The sequence below is a fragment of the Sorex araneus genome, chromosome 7 (assembly GCF_027595985.1).
Source record: "Sorex araneus isolate mSorAra2 chromosome 7, mSorAra2.pri, whole genome shotgun sequence".
Taxonomy (NCBI): domain Eukaryota; kingdom Metazoa; phylum Chordata; class Mammalia; order Eulipotyphla; family Soricidae; genus Sorex; species Sorex araneus.
Genome location: NC_073308.1, coordinates 27,755,475 through 27,762,484, shown reverse-complemented (window position 1 = coordinate 27,762,484; position 7,010 = coordinate 27,755,475).

The window sequence follows — 7,010 nt, the reverse complement described above, 5'->3', positions numbered from 1 at the left end:
TGACAGGTTTTATTTTATTTTTAACATGTGCCTAATGCCTAGAACTAATTGAGAGGCTTTCAATAAGTATTTCCTAATTTTTAATTATTTCTAAATGAAATTATCTTTAGACTAGACCCAGTGCTCAGCCCACATAGGATGTAATAAAAGCTTATTAAATGTAATTGCATATTTAAAAATAGTAGTGTAAAATGAGTAAAATGAGTTAGATAAATTAAATTCTTTTTAAAGTCCATTTTTGTATTAAAATGGTTTATAATATCAATTATATATGGAAATTAACAGTTTTATTAGCCGTTAATAAATAATAATTCCTTGTCTCATAACTATTAATAGGAGTCTCAAAGAAATCAATGGCCTGACTTTTTTAATTTTAAGTTTGGATCCTTGGTTTATAATTCTCAACCCAGTGCTATATATAAACTTTTTAAGATCAGCTGCTTGTGACATTCTGAGACAATAACTGATTTTGGAAGAATAATTCACACTTCTGACCTAGCAACAAGATGAATCTCTCCTGAAAGCAATCAGCTTGGTCATAAAATGGCCATTTTTTAGAGTGTCTTTACGTTTTATGACAGTAGGCCATGGTCTAATATTTCAAAATATGTTGTTTTTCAAATAAAATAAGCATACTAATTATTTTGTGACACCTTTTAACATTTTCTGTTACTTTTTCTTTTCCAGACACAAATCTAATTAGTACATAATCCTGAGAGATCTAAAGTAGGAAACTTTATTAAATGCTTTCAGACTTATTCTTGAGAGCTAGTAGAATAGCAAGCCAAGGAAATTTCAAGTGGCATTAAAATAATCACAGCCAAAAGCTTGAGAAGTAGAGATGACACAGTCAGCTTTAAATATGTATATTTTTACCACATGCGAATCATACTTGCAAAAGCTGTAGAATTGCTTATTTTTTTATCATTATTTGCTTGAGCAACTTACTACAATCTTGAAGTTAATTTGTCTGAGTAACTAGAGCTTCCACATATTCTACTAGTCTGAAAAGAAGAAATGGAACATAACTAAGTTGGAATTGAAAACTTACAGAGAAGAACTTCCAGAATACTAAGAAACAGAGCTTCATTATGGAATATAACAAATGATTTTATTATATTCCTCTCAATCTTCCTAACAAGGTGGACATCTAACAATCACTAAAAGTAATCAAATCAGACTTCTGGGACTCAAAAGACAAGCAAGATATTCTATAGAACAACAGGTCTTGTCATAGTTAAGGACTTTTACTTTCTCTGAAGCATACAATGTCTCCTTGTTTACCTGCCTATCAGTTTTGATTGGGTGTCTATGAGGTTTATTAATTTGTATGATCCAGATTTACTGAAAAAAAAAAAGAATTTTTTTCTATTCAACCAGTCCTGCGTTTCTACACTAAGATGCAGTTTTCAGTTCTCAATTCTGAAATAATTTATCACATATGACAAATCTTCAGTTACACACTGAACATTCATCTTTAAACACATGTTCTGTACACTCAAGGCAGTATCTCACAGAAGCAACTACAGAACAACCTAAAAATAGCGATCAAGTTAAAAGTTAATGAAATAAAAAAATGTGCTTAAAGGTTAGAAAGGATTTAGAAGTTGAAAGAGTTGAGGTGAATAGCAATGAATGATTTAGTTAGCAGTTTTCTTTGACCAAAAAAAATATAATTGGGTCTCAGCAGCTATGAATTTACAATGGATTCATTAAAAGTCAATATAAAAACAGAAGACAAGGTTGCAGATTAAATTATTTTAGAATGTATCCATGGGTCAGAAGTTTGTTTTTAATGCCTCGAGTAATCAAAACTTCTCAGCTTGATTGATTACTATCTCCTTTTCCCTGCTCCTTAAGTTGTGAAGGAATATATAATTATTCTTGTATAAATACCTGACTGCTTATTTGTATAGATCTCTTATTATTACCACAGACTAATTTTCATCTTAATTCTATTTTTCATGATAGTCAAAAATAAGCTACTGAGAGTTTCTTGAAAATAAATAACCATACAGGGGGCCAGATAGTCTTCAAGTGAAAGTATATGCATTGTATGAGAAGGGCCTGGCTCCATTCCCAGACATCACATGGTCCTCTAAGGACCGTCAGGACCAACACCCAAGCACCAAGTGGGAATTAGCCCTAGAGTCCTGCTGGGTGGGGCTCCAAAAACAAAAATATTGATAAATTTGTTTTAAAATAAACTAAAATAGGACTGGAGCGATAGCACAGCGGGTAGGGTGTGTGCCTTGCACGTGGCTGACCTGGGTTTGATTCCTCCATCCCTCTTGGAGAGCCCAGCAAGCTACCAAGAGTATTCAATATGACAAAAACAGTAACAAGTCCCACAATGGAGACGTTACTGGTGCCCACTCAAGCAAATCGATGAACAACGGGACAACAGTGCTACAAGGTGGGACTATGGCTCAGTAATAGAGTGCACAGTTCACAGGTGTGAGACCCTGAGTTCCCTCCCCGCCTTTACACGGAAACATACAGAGCCCATAAACACAATGCACTTGATTTGTCTTTTCTTCCCTGTGGGATTACTTAGCCTCTGGTAGTTTAAGTTTTTGGGGTTGTTCCCATCACAGTGCTCCCATTCCTCTGTGTTTTTTTGTAACTTCTCTCTTTTTGCTCTGTTGACTTGTAAATATTGATTTTCTCTTTTCCTTTGCACAGTTTATTCAGAGCCATGCCCTTTTGTATGGGCACAGGAAGACAGTAGCAAATGCTATGCTTTTGTAACCTGGAAGTCATTTGACTCTACATGATATTTTCCTCCTGGGCATCTTTCTCTGACCTAAGCCTCAGCTGCTCCTACATTCTAGCACTATCAAAGGCAGGTCCCGATGAAGGATGGGATGGAATCAGAGCAAGTGGTGAGTTATGTGCTACCCTGGCATCAAGATGGGCCTGACCAAAGTGCCTAATGCTTAACTATAAGTTAAGAGCTTGGTTGTGGACAAATGCTGTCATGATCCAAAAAGTAATAACTAGATTCGGACCCTGCTAGGATTAGGAATGATTAATCTGGCCTGAGAACTGTAGTCTGAGTCTGTGGCAAGATGTTCCCAGGAGAGCTGCCCTTCAAGCCTTGATGTATCTCTGTATTTTATTATGTCCATACAAAAATAACTAATCTTAAGACGTTAATTAAGATGCTAAGGAGGGCAATGCCTCTAGGTGGTGTTTCCTTTGAACCTGGTGGGCCCTCAGGAAGGGCTTTCTTATGTTGATTTTGCTGGGTATGACTAGGGCCCAGAGAGACAAGTAAGTGGGGAGACCAGTGAAGAAAGAGCAGAATCTAGAGAGCTGGGATGGAGGAATGAGGAGCTAGGGAGGAAGAGTGCTGGAGGAGAGCGAGGAGAGGAGAGAGGAGAAATGGGGAGCTCAGAGAAACTGGAACAGGCTCGTGAAGAGAATGGAATAAACAGCAACTGATCAATCAACCAGCTTGGCCCTCATTTCCTCTTTTGTCTGCCCCATGGCCTGGGCCAACCCAGCTGGGCAAGTGGTCCGGGATCGATCCCCCGAACCCAGGTGCCCAGGCACAGCCGATGGGGAATGCTACAATATTTATGATGATCCTGAAGATATCAGTTGTGTTCTACCCAAATTAATTTGATTAAGAAATAAATACCTCCTTCTGATTTGTTTCTGTATAAACAATGAGAGTTTGCAATGATTATCTTCCCGAAGTCAGAGCATTCTACATACAAGTTATGTTGTGAACAAGTGAACATTATTTTGCTTATCTTAGTGTTATTCTTCTCTGAAGAGTCAATTTCATAGAGTACAATATTTCAACAATACAGAGTGATAAAAGATTGTTCTATGATAAAAGATTGTTCTCTTCAATTTAGTAGTAGTAACATCTTTGAAATGCCTACTTATATGGTGAGCAAGTGAGCACTGTTTTGCTGGTTTGAGTGTTATTCTTCTCCAAAGAATCACTCTAACAAGGTACAATATTTCAACAATTGAGCATAATAAAAGATCATCCTATGATGAAATGGCTGATATATTTGTAGCAACATCTTTGAAAGTTATGTTTTTTTCTTTTAAACTGGATGATTGTGAACTCTTAGACTCAGGTCTCAGAAACTGAGGTAAGATTTTCTCAAAAATGAAAACTTGCATTGTACCATCAACTCACCTTTCCAACTATGAACTGTCCAAATCATACTATAATGTAACCAAACTTTGCATGGTAAATTAAGTCTCCCCAATCACTAATAAAATATATTACCATATACAAATATAATAATTCTGATTTAGTAAAAGTTTCAGGAAAAAAGTTAATATGCATTGATTGCAGTGCTATATATGCAGAATACTTTTTCAAAATTGTTTAATATGATATTAATTTAGGATGTCCCACTCTAGGCATTTCTTGCTTGCTTAATGGTATATTTTCCTATATAGCTTCCCAAAAGTAATTATATATTTGAAAAGTACTTTGTAGTCAAAAGAAGTCTTTCAAACTGCTTTGGATGTAATTAGTTACTGCCTAGATGATATTAGCTCTTTGATCACTATGTAGGGTAGGGGGCAGAGGAGGTATATATCATTTGTGAAAATACCGTGACAATGCCTTATTGTTATTTTAGTGATATGACCTGATAATATTAATGTGTTTCTGAATATCCATCACAGATCTGGTATAACAATTATGAGAAACATGATCTAAAAATGTGTTCCTCAGACTTTAGTATAACCAATTAAACTTTTTTTTTTTTTTGCTTTTTGGGTCACACCCAGTGATGTACAGGGGTTACTCCTGTCTCATGCACTCAGGAATTACTCCTGGCAGTGCTCAGGGGACTATATGGGATGCTGGGAATTGAACCCGGGTCAGCTATGTGCAAGGCAAATGCCCTACCTGATGTGCTATTGCTCCAGCCCCCCAACTGATTTTTTTAAATAATAACACATAGATTAAAGTTGAAGGTTTGCACTTGAAATCTTGATCACCAGTTTCCAAAAATCCCTTAAACTACTTACAAAAAATTATTATGACTTCTTATCATACACAGTACCACTGAGTATTACTAGAATCTGACATCTGCCAAATAGTTTGTTTTCTAAATTTTCATCTGTTTATGTGCTATACTCATAATCAACAGAAACATTTTTTCAAAATTAAAGTTTGGAATTTAGGAAAGCTCTTGTCAAATTCTCCTAGAATAGAAGAATGTAAAAGTAAGCCCAGAATTCAATTACCATATTTCTATCTCATTATCATGATTTTGTAGTGATGATAAATGCAGACCTTATTAATGGAGGTTTTATGTCACATTATCATCTCTCCTAAAGACACTTAGTTAGTAATAAATTCAATACTTTTTATAAGAAGATTTAAAAACCATTTTATGTATTCCATAAAATAAAATGCTCTAAATGAAAATAATGTATTCTTAATTTTCAAGAAAAACAACATGGAAAACTGAATGTTGTAGATGTTTTAAGCTATAAATTAAATAACAGTGAATAATGCCTGGTACTATTACAACCCAAACATATTAGAGATAATGACTTGACATACCTACTTAATAATTTATTCAACTTACAGAGGTACCTGTCATTCAAGCTGAAAATACCCAGAGACTCAGTATTTCTAACTCTTAAATAAAAGCAGAAACAAAAATCAGATGCCAATGTCATATGGTGGTCCACTACCTAAGTGCATAGATTGATAAGCACACAGAAAATAACCTTTAGAGCAAGAATTAAAAATGAGACACCTATGGGAACTTTCCACTAATTAAGAAGGAAGCAACACTTACGGTACTGGGGTTAGAGAAATAATACAGCTGGTAGGGCACTTGCCTAGTGCACAGCCACCTGGGATCATTCTCTGGCACGCCACATGGCACCCTGAGCCCCACTGCGAGTGATCCCTAAGTGCAGAGCCAGGGGTAAGTGCTATGCATAGTAGGGTGTGGCCCCCAAACAAAATGCACAAACAAAAACCCTACATATTAACTCTATCAGCAACTACCAAATAAAATAAGAAAATGCTTAAGAAATGTGAAAATGATCCCAAAATAGACATACTTGGATTTGTGATAAAAATATGCTGAATATCAAAATGACCACACTTAGCCTGTTAGAACAAAATGTTCTATGTTTATTACATAGAATTTACTAAAATAAATTACACACATTTCCATATCCTTCTTTCATTTTCCACATCTTTGAATTAACAAACATTATAATAAATATTATAATGTTAAACAATATTATAATAAATAGGTTAAGGTCAAAGACAAAACTTAATGTTCTAGAACCCAGGCTTTGATTCTCAGCACTGTGTGGTCCCCTGAGCACCACCAGGAGTAATCCTCAAATAACACACACAGTTACTGGGTGTGACCCTGTCACTGTCACTGTCATCCCATTGCTCATCGTTCGAGCGGGAACCAGTAACGTCTCTCATTGAGAGATTTATTGTTACTGTTTTTGGCATATCCAATACACCACAGGTAGCTTGCCAGGCTCTGCCGTGTGGGTGAGATACTCTCGGTAGCTTGCCGGGCTCTCCAAGAGGGACGGAGGAATCGAACTCAGGTCGGCCACGTGAAAGGCGAACGCCCTACTGCTGTGCTATCGCCACCACCTGGGTTGGGGTGTGACCCCTAAACCAAATAATGAAAAAAAAACATATTCATAAGCATATATGAATATATATAATCATATATACACGATTCATTTGAGATAGTCTTTTATCATATTATCATAGTCATTTAGACTATTCATTAGTGTTCACGTTTTCAAACACTAATTGCATTCAACCCAACTAATGAAGCATAGAGTCTCCCATGAAGATGTATCAAAGCAAAATACTAAAATCTCTGAGAAAGTCAGGGAATAGACTTGGATACAACAATCAGAAATACTGCAAACCTAATGCCTTTGAACAACACACAACTGTTTTCTGGACTATATCTCTGCCCTTTGGCCATCACCTCTCAGAATCCGTATCTAGGATGAGGTAACAGAAA